Source organism: Pteronotus mesoamericanus, unplaced genomic scaffold (genome assembly GCF_021234165.1).
Source record: "Pteronotus mesoamericanus isolate MK-2021 breed Mesoamerican mustached bat unplaced genomic scaffold, CSHL_Meso_final contig_20, whole genome shotgun sequence".
NCBI classification, from domain to species: Eukaryota; Metazoa; Chordata; class Mammalia; order Chiroptera; family Mormoopidae; genus Pteronotus; species Pteronotus mesoamericanus.
Genome location: NW_026555085.1, coordinates 41780160 through 41797649, shown reverse-complemented (window position 1 = coordinate 41797649; position 17490 = coordinate 41780160). Strand labels below are relative to the sequence as shown.

Sequence of the window (17490 nt, the reverse complement as noted above, 5' to 3'; positions counted from 1 at the left end):
AATTTAATTTATTTTTAATTAAGCAATGTTTAATTAATTACTTTTAAACAAAGATAAAGAGATTTCCTCCCCCAAGTTTTAAATATCAGAACCTATGCTTATAGAAATTAAAACCTTTAGTAGTTTAAGTATTTCATTATAAACTTCTCAAATGTTCTTTATATTCCATGTATGTTGATGTAGAATCCTTCAGAGATATTTCAGTCTATCTTCACTGAATAGCTTTTTCTTACTGATTGCCTTGTCTTCTCTTATGTTTTGTAATTATCCATATGTTATGGCTGATTATTGTGTTGAGCATCAGATCCTCCATTTGAGTCTTTAAACCTGTTTGTTCCTTTTCTAGGTTTTTGTTTGGCTCTTTCTTCCCTAGATTATTGGTTTTATTCACTTCCTCATGTTATCTTTGTTTGGCACAAGATTTATTCAGCACTTGTATGATTACAGAATTCCTTACAACAACTAAAAACATGATTTTAAACTTGTTATACAACGTTATAGATTTTTCCATGATAATCTGACTCATTTTGAATTGCCGTATTTCCCTGAGGTTTTTAATTACTTGCAATTATCTGTGTGTTTCTGAATTTGTTGCATTGTGACCTGAAGTGAAGCAAGTTCATCCAAGGCCTCCATATATCTGTTCATATTAAGATTATCTATTCTGAGTGGATTTTTTTATTTCAGCATGTATCCTTAGAAGTCAAGAATCCATTGATGTCTCTCTTTTCTCCATTTTCTTAACTGCTGGCTTCGTTCTTTGATTTTTATTCTGCTGCCCAGTTTCCATTTGTCCCCATGATGCTTGTGTTTCTTATCTGATGTTTTATTTTTTTTCCATGTTGGCCTTTCAGCATATTTCTTCTACAAGCAGTCTGAAATTTTCTTCCACCTTTTCTTTTCACCTTCTTGATCATCCCTTTCTTCAGAATCAGAGGTTGATGTAACCCCTGTGTTAGCTAAATTTTTCATTTTTGATTCAACTACTTTCTTCTCTTTTATGTCTGGCTCTTTGGTTGGCTTATTTTCTTCCTTCTGGCCATCTTCATCCTTTTTAAAGCTGCTTTATAGGTTGTTTCTCCTCTTGCCCCCTTTTCCTACTTTTGTCTTCTTCACTTACCATGTGGTGCTATGAAGAACAGGTCTGTTTTATCTTTTTGGGTATGCCCCTTGGTTTTGGAATCTCAACTACTATATCAGTAGGTCATTCTCTCTTAGGACTCACTTATAGATTAACATGCTGTTGCTATTGTCACTGCTCCTGCTGCCTTCATTTCTACTTGCTTTGCTGTCTTTCTCTAAAATCTACCTTAAGTTACTATCTGTTTCTTCAATGCCAGATCCATAAAACCAAATACCTGCTGGACATGTCCATTAGATTTCCCATTTAATATTAGAGCTACCTGTTATTGAACACTTGCAATGAGTACTTGCTAGGCACTGTTCTAAAGCCCTTTAGACATATTATCTCATTTAATCCTTTTTAAAAAAAATTTTAATTTATTTATTTAGAGAGGGGAAGGGAGGGAGAGAGAGAGAGAGGGACAGAAACATCTATTTGAGAGAGAAACATTGATCAGTTGCCTTTCACCCTGACCAGGGACCAAACCCACAACCAAGGCATGTTCCCTGACCAGGATTGAACCAGTAACCTTTTGCTTCACAGAAGAATGCCCAACGAACTGAGCCACACCAGTCAGGACTCATTTAATCCTTATTTTAATACTCATTATAATCCTATGAGGTACTTTATTATGCTCATTTAGAATGAGGAAACTGAGACACAGAGAATTTAACTAGCTTGCCCAAAGTTGTAAAGATGTTAAATACTAGAGATAGAATTTGGAGCCTAGAGTACTCTGACTTTGTAGCCAATCACTAATGACAGTACTCTGCTGCCTCAATTGCCTGACGTTTCAGGTTATTCAGAGTTTGTGCCATGCCCAAACAGAAGGTCCTGGATAAATCACTTTAGTTGAATTCATAAAACCTTTACAGAGCCCCTATTATCTGTTGGGTGCACTGTGTCAGGTCTTCACAGCCATTATCAGGGGCAATTTGCTGATCTTATTCAAATATGAAACTCTCGGTCTAAAACACTTCCCACATTCATGCAATGTCAGAGTTAGAGCCTACATCAGGAGGAAGATCTGAGCCAGATTTGAATTACTGTTGCCTCTTAAAAGCCTCATGTTTATTGACAAATTCTTTTCATAGAGAACTATGGCTGTTATGTCGCCATGGTCACTTTCACTGCATTGCTATGAGGCCCTAAGACAAAGTGAAAAAGCTGGAACTGAAAGCATTTCTTTTAGTATTTGTAGAGTCTGACCTTCTATGCTCTGTCTCCTACATCTGGAATCCCAGGATCCTTGGTAATCCAACATTCCCCTCCTGATTCTTCTCTTATAGTTATGGTTGAAATGTGGACAATAAGAATAATAACTACAATATCTTAGTCATCTACGAGGAACCAAGTAGTAGACCTATACTGCGCATTTAATCCTTTCCGTAATTCTGTAAGAAAGTATTATCATTGCCATTTTATAGATGAGAAACTGAAGCTTAGAGAGGCAAACTCTCTAACTTGTCTAATTCTAACTTTTTTCTTCAGGTTACCTTGGGCAGGACTGATAAAAGAGGCAATAGACAGGTTCTTCATGGTTTAGGAAGAGGTCAACTCAAACTCCTTCTCCATTCCCCAAGCAGCCAGGTTTTGCAATTTCTGCCTCTGATATCACCTCATGCTTGAGCACAATAGGCTTTAGTAATAATACTGATATTATTTTATTACATATGTATAAGTTGATGTAAGTTGCCAAGTTCTTCTGCATAAAAGAGCTCCCTCCATAAGTGTGGAAGGGTAGATCCTCTTCTGCATTATCAAATTTCTGTATTGGACTAACCTCTCTGTTCAGAGGCACATTTTCTGTTAAGCTAAAGAAGTTTAAATATTCAGGGAATCTCATTTCTTCAGGCATAGACTTTTTTTTTAAGATTTGTAAAACGTTTTAGTCACAGTCAGGACTGTTATCTCTTCTCATTTCAAATTCCCCTCCATGTTTCTTTTTGCTGGGCAGTGTTAGACTGGCTGTGAACATTTTGGGTATTTGGCTAATGGGAAACTGAGTTGGTGATCCTTTTAGTTTGGGTTTAGTGAAATGTATTTACATGGCTTGCATTTACTTCCAGATATAGCTAAATTATTGCTACTGGTCCTCATGCAGGAATACTTCCAGAAATACTCTTACTGTCCATTTGCTTGGTGTCATGGAATGAAGACACAGGGCTACAGGTTGAAATGCAATAAGAGCCTATTCTACAATGCCAAAAATATGTGTATAACAGAGGAGAAAGAAATACAAGGTTTGAAATGTTCAGAGTCTGAAGCTCATTTGTGGAAAATTCTTCAAACCATTCTACATATAAAATTGTAAGCAAAGCTTTTGATTCTCACTGATGCCATCTTAACTCAGAAATTCTCTTCTATCAGGAAATACATTAGGAAACAATCAAAACATGCAAATGAAAAAAAAGGAGGAATAAAAACACTATAGGGTGTGTCAGGAAGGCAACTAAAAATATGGATTTTGCGGTGGTGTTTGTCAGATTATTAAATATATACTTCATGGTGATATCTTATTCTAATTAAATATTCACTTATATCTATTATTTTGCATTCTTTCTATTAAAGATGAGCTCTATAATTGTATAATTGCAAGCTTCAGATCTCACAAATCCTATATCTGCCTCAGCTACTATTGCACTTAAAAATGCACTAAGTAATCAGACCCTTAAGTAAATGGTGATGTCAGGGGAGAGGTGGGAGAATACAGACCTGTGGCCTTCCAGGGGAGTGATTTTGGAACTGAACTGGGACATAGGCTCTCTGGCTGTAGAGAAGTGATCAGGTCCTGCATGCTGCCTGACCTTCAGGCCAGACTCAGACAATCAACTTTTTTCTCAGTAAATCAGTCTAAGGATCAGGTAGCTGTCACGTCACTGCAGGGTGGTAAAGCCTCTGCCAACCTGCTGTCACATCTCTTCTCCACCTCTTACAGAAACTAAAATGTCAGACACATTCCTTGGAGTTTAGAAAGTTTTCCAGTTTTCATGCATAGAATTATTAAAAACAATGTTTTTACAAGCAATTTTATTGTAAATGAGTATTAAGTACCCTTCAGTCCTGAGGTTTAGGAGATGTTCATGAGGATGAGGATGATGACCTAACAATTCTGACCATCTACTATGTATTAAGCCATATGTTGTACATGATATTATGCATGGTCTCAGTCCATCCTCCAACACAGGAGGAAACTGATGTTTAGAGGGGTCACACAGCTCTTGGCTGAACAAGATTTCATAGAGATTAGGGCACAAAAAGAGTTAAATGAGAAATTAGAAGGCAAGGGCTTTAAAAATTTCAGGCATTTCATAATCATGCCTTGGGCCAGTGCTGCTTAACTGTTTTCCCCAACTCTAGTAAAATGCTGATTACTACTTCTCCTAATCACACAGAGCAATGTAGAATATACTCTACATTATGTAGGGTGTAAAAAAAATAACCTGTGGGAAATGAAAGTATGTTCACCAAGCATAAGTAACATAATTGGGATTAAAAGCCAAATGACACCTGGATTTCAACAAAAATCAATTACCAAGGGGGAAAGCGTTTTCAAGACAACTGGAACCAGACAGTTAAACATTAACTTTCAATGGTTTGAAGTGTTTAGGTTTTGCAATGGTGCGGTTTGGAAGCTCTCCAGCAGGAAAAAAAAAATAGCTATTTTCTTTTAAGAGGAGAGCTCTCTGCAATATTTTCTTTGCTGAAATAATGTGATCCTTAATGAGGTCTTACATGACCCAAACTTTAAATGGACCCATTATTTTAGTTGACCTCCTTCTTGCTAGGTTTTTACAGGTCGGCAATGAACTATCAACAGCTTCCTGATAAATAATCCTACTTACCCAAAGAACTGTTAGTCTGTTAGTCTTATCTATGCTAAGAGGAAGCTTTTATTGTACCAGGCTTCCTCAGTGAATAATAAAAACCAAACTAAAATTCTTCAAAAAGGTCCAACATTGTGAGGTTTGAGAATGAAGAAACGGATTGAAAATTGTGATGCTACTCTGTCTTCAGCTCTGAGCTTGCTGAAAGTCTGCGGTTCATCCAGAACAGGAATTGCTTTTACAGTAGAGTCAGCAGCACAACTCGTCAGGTCAGCAGCAGCTCACTGGGTGGCTCTCTCAAAATAAACGGACATTTAGCACATGCAGTTAATCACTTTGGTGGTCTGGTTTGAGAAGCAATGGGTAAGGCATCTCAAGTAGAAACCAAAGTATCTCTCACTGGAAGTTAATTTTCTACAATTAGAGACTCATTTCTTTCATTCTGAAAATGTTTTAGAGTTTATTATTAAAATGCAGCTGCAGTCTTTGTCACCTACCCTAAAGCAAGGCAGGTACCTGATAGTAGGAAGGGAGAGGGGCATGTTTTTACAACTGATGCAAAGGATCCCAGGAAGAAGAAAGGTGATGAATAGTAATTTTTTTTTTTTATAATGGCAGAGGGAGTAAGGAATTCATGTTGGTCTCATCTAGCAACTTGTAAATGGGTTGTTTGAACATATGGGTCTTAACATGTTCATAGATTGTGGGTGTGTACATATGTGTGTATAAAGTGGAAAAGCTTATTATTAGAGTCTGCCTCTAGTCGGCACAGCATGAAGTTCCTCAGGTAAGGGTGTGATTTAAAGGATTTCTGCATTTACTAATTGCCCAGCACATGTACCCTTTCTTTCCAAGGTAAGTTTTGAATTTCAGTGATGATTTATTACAAATCTATTTATCATGTTAAAGACATCCCAAATTGCAGTTTAAATTCAAGCTGCTCAAATAGATATGGAAAGATTAAGATGACCTTCTCTAAGGAAGGTTATTATATCCTATATTAGACAAAATAAAACATAAACATGACATTTGATCCAAGGTACTATACATTTTTATTACTTATTGTGGTGATGATGCAAGTTTTTGAATAGTTAGTGGTGGTGATTCTATACATTAAATGGAGCAAGGGTCAGATTGCACTGTGAAAAAGTTTAGTAAAGCTAGTCTTGTTATCTCAGAAGATCTAGGGACATTCTCCCTTAGAATTAATGAAGGCAACAGACATCGAGTTTAATATTTCCTCCCCTGAATGCAATTTTTTTGGTCAGTATTCTAAACTTGTTTATAAACTCTCCTAGAGAGTATCAATGACCCAGAAAAGGAATGTCTAGCCAAAAGGTATAAGAAAGGCCTACTGGTGACTTTCAGGTTATGTTCCAATTCTTTTTAAATTTACCCTTCAAAAACAACAACAGACGGTTACCTGTAATTTTCCCCTATTAATGGTATAATTTTCTTATAGTTTTACTGTGCACAAGTTATTATAATTTTTTTAAATAATGGGCAGTATGTAAGTATGTAATACTTGAAATAAAATGTATCACAGGACTCTGTCTCCTCTCTACATCCTTTCCAAGGTGACTTCTTCCATTTCCATGTATTTGAAGACATCTTTATGTTGACTAAATCCCTCTTCACCTTAGTATAGGCCAGTAGCTTCTATGACCACTATGTTGAGCAATAAATCCATTGCATGCTAAAATCCAATACTTGCACATCTGTGTATATATGCATAAAAAACTGAAAGCAAATGTCATGAAACTGTACTGTGGCCTTTGATATTTTTTATTGTACATCATTCTATTTCAATTATATTGCTGGTCAAAACCACCCAAATAATTGTGTGACCCTAGTTGGTTGTGACCCACGGACTGAAAAATGGTACTCTAAGCCAGCATCATTATTTCCTCAGATATCTGTGGCAGCTTATTAACTGGCTTCCTTTTTTCTATTTTTCCTCCTTTGATTTCCTATTCCATATATCAGGAAGAAGGACCCCAAAGATAAATCAGACAATGTCATTCATCTGCTCAAAAGCATCAGTGGCTTGTTGAACTAACAATAAAATCCTCACAAGGCCTACATGATCTATCCCTTGACTCTCTCTCCAGCCTAATCTTATGCCCCCTCTCTTTTCCTCAATATGCTCTGGCCCCAGAGAGTTTGTTTCAGTTCCTCCAGGATACAGATTCTTGCTTGTCTGGGTACAAGCTGTTCCTTCTACCAGGAACACTCTTTCCCCAACTTCTAATGGCTTGCTGTTGCTTATCCTTTAGTTCTTGGCAAAATTATTTTCTTTAGAAAGAGGATTTTCTTAACCACCTTAGCTGAAGTAAGTTCATCTCTACTTATTGTCTATTTTAGTCTATTGTGTGAACATTTACAACATTTGGAAAAATGATTTAAAAAAGACAAGACAGCTAGAAAACTTTGACCAAGTAACAGGCAGGATTGGGTGGTGGTGGGAGGAAGACCCAGAGCAGGAAATTACAGTTTGGACAATGAGAATAATAACAATAAAACAGACTTCAACTAACAAGAAACAGCAGGTCATTGCCTGTAGGAGATGGCCAAGTCATAAATTTGACTGTTCCATGAGTTTGGATAATGTAATCAAAACAGATGCTGGACCAACTTATGTTATAATGATATCATAGTTGATATTTTCTGCTTAATTATAATCAAAGTTTAATTTTAATTTTCTAGTGCAATTAAATATAGTAAAATATATTTTAGGCATTTATTAGCCAAATTGATTTAAAAGAAAAAGTGGTGTCAGCCCCAGATGAAAGGCAACTGGATTGAGGCCAAAGATAGAGTTGTACAGATCGATAAGACATCACAGCAAAAGACTTAAAATGGGGGGGACCCTGTGTTTGAGAAGACTACAATGCATTTCAGGGTGACACTACATTTGTCTATAGGCTTTGGGAGAATAACTTATATTTCAATTTTACAAGACCAATATTTATGGTCATTGCACAAAAGCCTTTCAATTTTAAGTAGAAGAATGTAGTGCTATCTCTGTGGGTTTGTGAATGTTGAATTAATTACCCTGTAGTTCACTTCTGCTATAACATAATAGATGACGTAAAATGTTACCGTCTGGGAGGAATAAACTGAAGAATCACAATCCTATACAGTGGATAGATGACCATCATGCATCTTAGATTTCTGAAGAACTAAACAGTTTTAAAATATACTGTCCCTTTCTCCTCCTAATCATATTAATATTTTTAAACCACATGCTTTGATTTTTGATTTTGGGATAAGAGTCAGAATACTTAAATGTTTTAAGAATGTAAGAAGAAAGTTGTAGTCAAAATATTTATCACTATAGAATTTGAATTTATAGAATTTGAGTAATAACATAAAAGTAGCATGCAACAGAACGACAGCAACCAGAAGGGAGGGGAGGGGGATAATGGTGAAAAGAAGGGGAAAGGACTAATCAAAGAACATGTATGAATGGCCCATGGATATGGAAATGGTGTGGGGATTGACTGTGGGAGAGAGTGTTGGGCAGAGGAGGGCAAAGGGGGGAAAAAATGGGACAACTGTAATATAATAACAATAAAAATTGTTTTAAAGTAAATGGTATTTTTTAAAATTTTATACCCATGCATGAAAGCACAATTTGAAATTTAAAATTATTATTCATACATTACTTGATTTGACAAAAACAGAACAGTGGTGGGGGCTTTTGAAGTATTCCCAGAAGTGCTGAAAACTCAACAAGACAAGGAAAAGTTAAATCTAAAAAAAAACAAACAAAAACCATTAATTATGTATAACTGGGGCTTCAGAAAAATGAGTCAGCAAATGGTCATAAAACTGGAAACTTTGCTTTGTAATATCATTGAGGATATTTATTAAAACTTTAAAGTTGACCATATTCCACCTGAAAAGATGATCCTACTAATTTGAGAATTTTTACTACAGACACACAGAACATATTTAGGCTATTTAATGTAGATTATTTGCCAGGTACTATTTAGGTAACCATAGTGATCACACCTAAAGTATTTACAAAAGTTAGCCTAATAATGGCTGATAGCACTAGATTGATTTAATAACCACTTATCTGTATTAATAAATAGGAAATGGGAAAGGATGTGTGAAAGAACAAATATCTAGGAAGAAAATTAGGGGAGATATAAGCATGTGTACACACAGTCTCACTTCCCACAGAGGCTGCATCCAATGCTTCCCCAACTCTTCTGCAAATCACAGATATGGGTGTAGTATACTACATTAGAATTTGACAGGGGTGGAAAGCTTGGGCTACCCATGTTTTAATGCGACGTAAAGCACTGTTTGTAAAGCCTCCGGTTAATTTGATGACTACAGGCATTCAAAATCAATAATGCAAGTTCCAGAGTAAATGTTTTGATAAAATTGGTCTTTAATTAAATTTAGAAGACAACAGAAATTTCCATTTTGCTCTATTAAGAACAAGAACTTTAACCAGACATCTGGCTGTTTAATATCATGTAGATAAAACATTTAAATTATTAGCTTGTTTTTATTTTTTTAATTCAAATGTTTGCTATCTTTAGATGTAAAATGGATTAAGAGTTAGTCATGATAAGTCATTCTCTGATTTATAAAGAAAGTGTGACTCAAAATAATGACCTATCCCATATACAAAATGTAATTGCTTTCATATCAGAAATATTTTCAAGTCATCTCTTTACTTGGTCTAGAGTTATATGAAATAGAATACATTGTAATGTACTACATAAATATAATATGCTGTTACAATAAAATTTAAAGTAAAATATAATGACTATTCTTTATGTTATCTTCTTAGGATTATTATTTTTTGAGTAATGAATCAGAAATATAGATGCACTACTCAGCATGAAATGGATTCACCTTGCAAGTGTTGCCAGCGCTCAGGAGTGTACAAGCGGCCTGTGTCACATCTGAGTACACTGACTTCCTCAACAAGCCATGTAATCCACAGAAACATATCAATTACATTCTAACACATGTCAGGGGTAGAATGGAAGACACTAGACAAGTTACAAATGCTTGCAAGAAGCATTTATTTTTTAACACACAGCAAAGCCATATATTCCTCGTCAGTGGGAGGCTGTTGAACTACCGCTCACAGGGAACACATATTAAGTAGATGGAATGGGATGTGGTTGCCAAATTAATGTCAGTGAAAAAAATAAATTTCTTCAGAATTTTAATAAAAACTAGGGAGAGGTTTGAGACAAAGAATCACAGGCACCATTTTTTATCTTTTAATATTCTAACCTGGCTTTCTGCTAAGAGAAACTAAGAATGTCACTTCTTTTATGCTAAATAAATACTCCATTGACTAACTACAAATTTCAAAACCTAAAGGACAGTTCTTCTATTTGCCCTTTTGAGATATCTTATTTATCTGAACTGTGAATACTTAATCATGTATTAGTTCAAACTCCCTTTTAATTCCCAGGACCTCTGATGGAATTGTGGCTTATTACAAACCAATCTTCTAGAGTCAATTAACTAGCATCATGAAGACTTTCTTTTTACTAGAAACTTAAATGAAATCTCTTTTCTCTCATATTGCTAGAATAAACTCAGGTGTCTTAAGTGCTCCCCACCCCAACCCCACAGAGTCCCCAAATAGTTTTGCAAGTCATATTTTACTGAAAGAGTCCAGGATTATTAAGGTTAGGTTAGATTTTTCTTCCCAGAGCCATTTGCAGGGTTAAAATATAAATAAATAAAACTGTCTTTTAAAAGCATTTGCCATCTTAGTAGCTTTGAGGAAACTTTTATTTAAGTATTACTTGTTGTGTTGAGTTTCTCAGACATTCTATGACAATGCATTTTTTGGTTGTTTATTCCATAGTAATTTCTCTCAAACATCATCTACATAATATTAATTGTACTATTTATTTGGCAACAAATAATTTTGAGGTAAGGGAAGGAAATAGAAAAAGTCTTTCAACACAAGTAATTATAGAAATGTTATTACTGAATCAATGAATGAAAGAAAAAGTCTTTCAACACAAGTAATTATAGAAATGTTATTACTGAATCAATGAAATGTTATTACTGAATCAATGAATGGTTTATGAGTACATATACCTTCCATAGCTGCTACAAATTCTATGGTAGCTATGAAATTTCTGAATTTGACATATCAAATGGTGCTAACAAAATGAGTAGATATGATTTTTAAAATATCTCAGAATGAGCTGTATATACCCATAGAAGATGGCCTTTTCTTTTTCACAAGGAATTCATATTGTTGGCCAAATTCCTTTTAGAAAAGAGGAATAATTTTTTATATTCCCTTTTGTATGCTTCTCAAAATTTTACAAGCACCATAAGTAAACATCAACATTTTCTTCAGAGACGTTAAATATTCTTCCAATACAAACTTACAGAAGGAAAAACTCTTAATACAAATATTACTTTGGGGAAAAGGAATTTATTTATTCATATTTAGTAGTATTTGAAAATATATGTGTGTTTCTAGTTTACATTTTGCCAAATGAATATAACTTTTGAATGTCTCTTTTGTTTAGAGTAAGCTGAACAGCCTGGTCCATAGGACTTGCAACATCAATTGAAACTGCAAGCATTTCACCAATATGTCAAAACAGGAAGAACTTCTGGCATAATCAGCACTGATAGTAGTACAAGAAAATACTGGCTAGTCTTAGTGATAAAGAACTCTATAGAAGGCCAATCTATATCAAGTTTGATTTTAAGAGTGATGATGTAGGTCGGTCTACCATATTCATAGCTTGAATATTGAATTTCCTAAGCTCACTAATCTGTGACAGTGAATAGAATTATTTTTATGTGTCATAAATATTCTTAAAAATAATACCTTAAGAAATTACACTTACAAGGTGCTTAATTGTAGAGTAGCAATGCTCTATAAGATGTTCACAGGTGAGAATTTACACATACCAAAAAAAAACCAAACAAACCTGTGTATAGGGAGAGTATCCCTTCAAACTGTTTGTTACAGATCATTTTATTCACTCACACAAATGTAAGATTAAACAGTGGGATCAAGAAAAAGGGGCGCTAGCCCATAATTGATAGCAACTGAATTTAACTAACTTTTCCATAACTACATTAATTTGGGGAAAATCATCTAGCCTTTCTTCATCTCTAAATTTTGGACTGCACATTGGTCGGAATAATTTTAAAGACAAATACCATAAGATCTTACCTATAAGTGGAACCTAATCAACAAAACAAACAAATGAGCAAGATAGAACTCGAAACTTGGAAATAAAGAACAAACTAACAGTGACCAGAGGGGAGGGGATAGGAGATAATGGAGAAACAAGGGAAAGGGGTAAGCCAAGAAACATGAATAGGGAATTCATGGCACAGACAATGAGGGGGGTTGACTGTAGGAGGAGAGGGGGACAGGGCAGGGGAGGGCAAGAGGGGAAAAGACAGGACAACAATAACTGAACGATAAAAATATTGCAAAAAAATAAATAAAGATAAAATGAAATACTATAGAAAAAAGAACTGAAAAGTTTAAAGCTTTAAAAGTTAACCTCTTGATTGGTTAATAACCATACAAATAAAAAAAAGCTGGACTGTTATTTCCAAACTAACCTAGGAGTTATATGACTTAAGATGTTTCTGGCCTTCAATAAATCCTGAATAAATATTTATTATTTCCTTGAAGAAACATGGGGAAGGCACTTCATAGGCACCATTTCCTTGTAAAAACAGGTACAATAGTCCCTCCTTATCCATGGGGGATATGTTCCAAGATTACCAGTGGATACTTAAAACCATATACATTGAGATAGTACTAAACCTTACATATACTGTTTGTTTGTTTTTTGTTTTGTTTTTTTCTGCACATGCACTTTACGGCTTTTCTCTGGCATCTCTGAATTCCCAGCATCACTACTCTTATGTTTCGGGCTATTACTAAGTCAAATACGGGCTACTTGAATACAAGCACAGTGACACTGAGAATACCAAGAGGCTACTAGGTGATTAACAGACAAGAGCATCTACAGTGCGGAGATGCTAGACAAAAAGACAATTTATGTCTCATGGAGTAAGACCCGTGGAGATTTTTGTCATGCTACCTGGAATGGCAAGCAATTTAAACTTATGATTTGTTTATTTCTGGAATTTCCATTTAATATTTTCAGACTGCAGGTAAGTGAAACTATAGAAAGAGAAACCAAGGGTAAAGAGTGACTACTGTAATTTAGTTTCAAAAGTGAGTTTTAATTTTTACATGAAGTACTTAACACTAACTGAACAGCAGAAAGATCTTCAGTTTACCCTGCAATATAAACATCTGTATGTACATGTTTCTACCAAAAGGATACCTGTCTATCCCTCAATGTCCTCTGCAATCACTGGGAGCTGCCCTTTAAAGGCGGTAAATGGCAAGGGGATGGAGGGTGGTTCAAATTCCTCACATTGACATTGCTCTGCCTAGTCTTCAAGGTGCTTCTGAAGGGTCATACTACTTTTTGTGAGAAGAGTCCAAGAGCAGAAGCAGTGGAAGGTGGAAAATCAATGAAGAGAGTGGAGAGGGTTGGCCTGAAAAGATCAAGGAGGAGAGGAGTATATGGGAAAAGATTAGCTAAAGTGATGTGGGAGAAAGAAGTTGTAGGCCTAACAGCAGTTTTCTGGACTCTTCTCTTCTCTCCTTCTGGGTATGAGCTTGTGGAAATTATTTCATATTTGTTTGCTTGCTATCTTCTAAAACCATATGTGAGAAGACAGAAAACAAAGCAAAACGGGAAAGGTAATGCCACTGCTAAGTAAACCTGGGGCAGTCTCCAAACCTCACCCTGTGCTCCAGTGTTAGTGATGTTTCTTGCAAGCTCTCTGTATGGCTGCTTAGCCTGCTAGCCTTCTATCATGAAATCAAGTCATTCATGGCTGGGAAAATAACTCCCATGAGCCCAGTTAGGTCTGTGCATTCTGGTTCTCGACAGTTGTTTCAGGATAAAACACTTTGGTCCTCAATATTATGTCCAAGCTGAACATTCAGAATGTGTAAAGAAAGAAGGAGCAGAGTGCAGTCTAGCTCAGTTTTAAGTCTAAATGGAAAATGAGAAGACAGACTTAAGAATGAAAGGGACTAGCAGAGCAGCTACTTGCATGGGTGGGTCTGAACCAAAGCCCTTCCACTTCTGAAACTTACTGAACTTTCCTCTGCCTGATTTTCCCTGTCTAGAAAATGGGACTGTAATAACGTAAAGTTCTGATATTTGACGAAAGTTTAAAAGAAATAATGTATATAAAATACTAAGCACATTGCTTGCCACATTATAAAAAACCTAAATAATGGTAACCATTATTAGGGTTAAAAATGAATTTCTTATGGTGATAAGTCCAGATGATTGTTACTACAACTTTTAAATCAAGATCAACTAATCATAAGTGCTTTTTTTCCTCAAAAATGTATGTAAAGTTTTCTTTAAAAAATTCCAAGTGGAGAGTTAGAACATCATATTGCCAGAGATTTTTTTTTCCTCTTTTAAATGGGGAAAAGTAAACATTCACCTAATAGGTTCAGAATATAAAGCCTGGAAAGAAAATTGCAACTCTGCACCTAAATTTAATCTAAGAGTAACTGTTGAGAGATGCCTAGACCATGAATGTGTTTGACAACATAAACTTTTTCATTTGATAGTTATTTTGGTTAACTAGAAAAAGAAAATGCTTGCCATTTCAAAATTTGCAATTTTAGGTAAGGATGAACTTTTTTACTCCAGAAAGTAAATATTATTTCAGTTTGAAGACAGGGAAAAGAGAGTCAAAACAAACAAACAAACAGTAGATGCTTTCATTCAACAATCTATATAAAATGGCCACTATTTATCAGGCACACATGAATCCAGTCAAAGCACCACTACAGCACAGCTAAAAGTAAGAAAAAACCCACTAAGACACTGCTAAAAGTCAGATATCCCAGATTTCCTAGTGCAAGAGGTAGTAGGGTCTGGGTTATGGAGATTTGGAAGGCTACAGTGAAGGGAGAACCCAATGGGGGAGTGGGGAATGCTTTGTTGAAGGGTTAAGGAAGTGTCAGCCACAAAGCCCTGGCAACTTAGAAAGGGTCTTCCCCCACCATTGCTGGAATTCATCTTTTCCCCAGCAAAAGGTCTGATACATAGTAAGCATTCCATGTCTGGCTTCATACTCTACTTCTGCCTCTCAGCCATGCCTGTCATCCTTGGTAGAGGCCTTACGAATAGCTGGGCAGAGAAGAGCCACCTCTGCTTGGAAGAGGATCACAACCTAGAGAACCAAGCTGTAGTGGCTGTTATCAGTGTAGTACAAAGTATGGCCGGGCCCCTGTGTCAGGATCTCATGGACAACTTGCTAACATGCATGTTCCTTTAGCTCTGCAGAACAAAATCTTGGGCATGCATGAATCGCAGAATCATAAGTGCTCACCAGGTTTGAGATTCTCCTGATTTTTTTTCTTCCACTTTTTTTTTGAGGAAGGGTTAAAATAAAGTACAAAATAATGGCTGTGAGACTAACCCCTTGATTTTTTCAGTGCAATGTACCTAATGTGTGCTTTACCTCTTTGGCTTTGTTTCTAGAAGGGGCAGAATTCATATTAGACTTTGGAAAACAAAATTTTAACAGGCCTTTTATTTTTCTTTTAAATCTTTTTCCTATTTGTACTGGCCTTGCCTTCCAATTAGAAGTTACTGGCAAGTTACAGACATCTCATTCCTAAAAATTATGGTTAAATAGCAGTCAAAGCCAAATGGGTTGAATTTAAGGCCTGACCCCACCATTAGCCAAGAAACTTGGGCAAATCTCTTTACCTCTGAGTTTCTGTTTCCAAATCTGACATCGAATACCTTTGTGAATTGAAGAGTAAATGTGGTTTTATGTATAAAGAGTTAAGTAGAGTATGGCCCAGAGGTGATCCATTAAGTTCCTGGAACCTCCACAAACCTTGTCCAAATTCACTACCAATCTCATTTTTTACCGTGGTGGTTTATGCATCCTTCCTCAAGCATCTTCTAATTCTCTCATACTGCTCCATTTGTTGATAATCCCTTCCTTTTTCTTCCTCAGCTATAGAAGGAAATCCAAGTAACTACTCTGTCTTTTGCTCTTCTCTCCCAGTTCCCCCAGTCCTAGTTAGCCCACTATTCCTGTATCAAAACTAACTTCTCTCATAACACATGTTCAGTTGAACCCTAATTATGCATTTGTCTGACATGCCTATTAGACTGTGTGAAATGTAGTCATTCTTAAACCCTTAGCACCTAGCTTGGTGCCTGGCAGTCAGCAATAGGTAATCAAACCATATATACACATGGATGTAATTTTTCTGACTGCCTGTATAGAATGAATGGCTGGACAGTCTGTTTTTGGGGAGGTAATGACCTATGAGAATTGTGTGGTTGTCTTAGTCGCCCTTCCCTGACCCTCCACAGGGCTGAAGAATAATGGCCTCCGTCTAAGGTTCAACCAGTTTCTCCGCTTTGGGACACAGCTCTGCAGGGTACCGGCAGGGGGCGGCGTTGTCACGCAGCTGGATGCTCCGCGGGTGACCGTCCCCACGCCCCCACACCACTACTCAGGGCATGCAGCTTTGGTGGGTAGGCCCATACTCCCCTAGTTCAAAGGGGCCGAACAGTTCGTTCTTCTAGGCTGGGTGGCTGGGGTGGCATGGGCCACAGGAGGATGTTTTCCTCTTCTTTGGCGCGCTCCCCTTAGCCCCCATCTCAGCGTCTCTCAGCTTTTAGCTAGGGAAGAGACAATCACCGGCCGGAATAGACGGTCAGGTGAAAGTGGGCAGCTTTCTAACAAAGATGGTGGTGAGAGTGCGCGTGGCGATTACCATTATTCCCCTTCCGCACTGCTGAAGCGGTGGAAGCTGAGGGGAGGAAACTCTTTTATCCTTCAAACTTGTTCTTTCACGTTTGGTGGAAATCTACATCATTTCACACTGATATTCACCTGAAAAAGGCAACACTTAGCTCGGTGTGAGGAACGCGCTCCCCCTTCTTGGGGTTCTCCGTGAGAGAACGCGCCGCTGTGCGCCCAAGTCAGCGCTGAGCCTCTTTGCTCGCCACACAGGCCGTGGGCTGCCCGTGCCGCGCTCTGGACCCGCTTAGTCCAAGACCTTCGGCAGCTCGCCAGCCGGAGCCCCCAGAGCGTTGCTCTGTGACGCTCTCGCCGGTCCGCGCCGCGCTCCCGGCGCCCCGAGCCGCTCGTGCGCAGCAGTAGGTTGCATGTTCGCGGCCCCGCCCCCGCGCCTCCTCGGACTGGACCGGCGCTTCCCGACTTTTCGAGAAACGAAACCCAGTGAGCGAGCCCTTCCCCTCAGGCAAGGAGGCTGATTTGCAAGGGCAAGTGGACTCATTAGTTTACATAGAGACTGGGTTTATTAGTAAAGTAAACGGTCACGCCACAGGTCGTGAAGAACCTCTGGAGCTTCATCACCTCGCTGTAGCGCCCTGTATCCAGAGAGAATTTTATGTTTGCGAAGTTTCTGCCGTTGTGGGATTTTAGTTGAGATCCTGTTTAAAGGACCACTTAGGACTCTTT

The 17490-nt window shown here is 37.3% G+C and overlaps 1 pseudogene; it reads right to left on the bottom strand.

Annotated features, from left to right (window-relative positions):
• Nucleotides 1-275: 275 nt before the first annotated feature.
• Nucleotides 276-17382, bottom strand: LOC129066883 (PC4 and SFRS1-interacting protein-like; annotated as a pseudogene).
• Between the last annotated feature and the right edge of the window lie 108 nt (nt 17383-17490).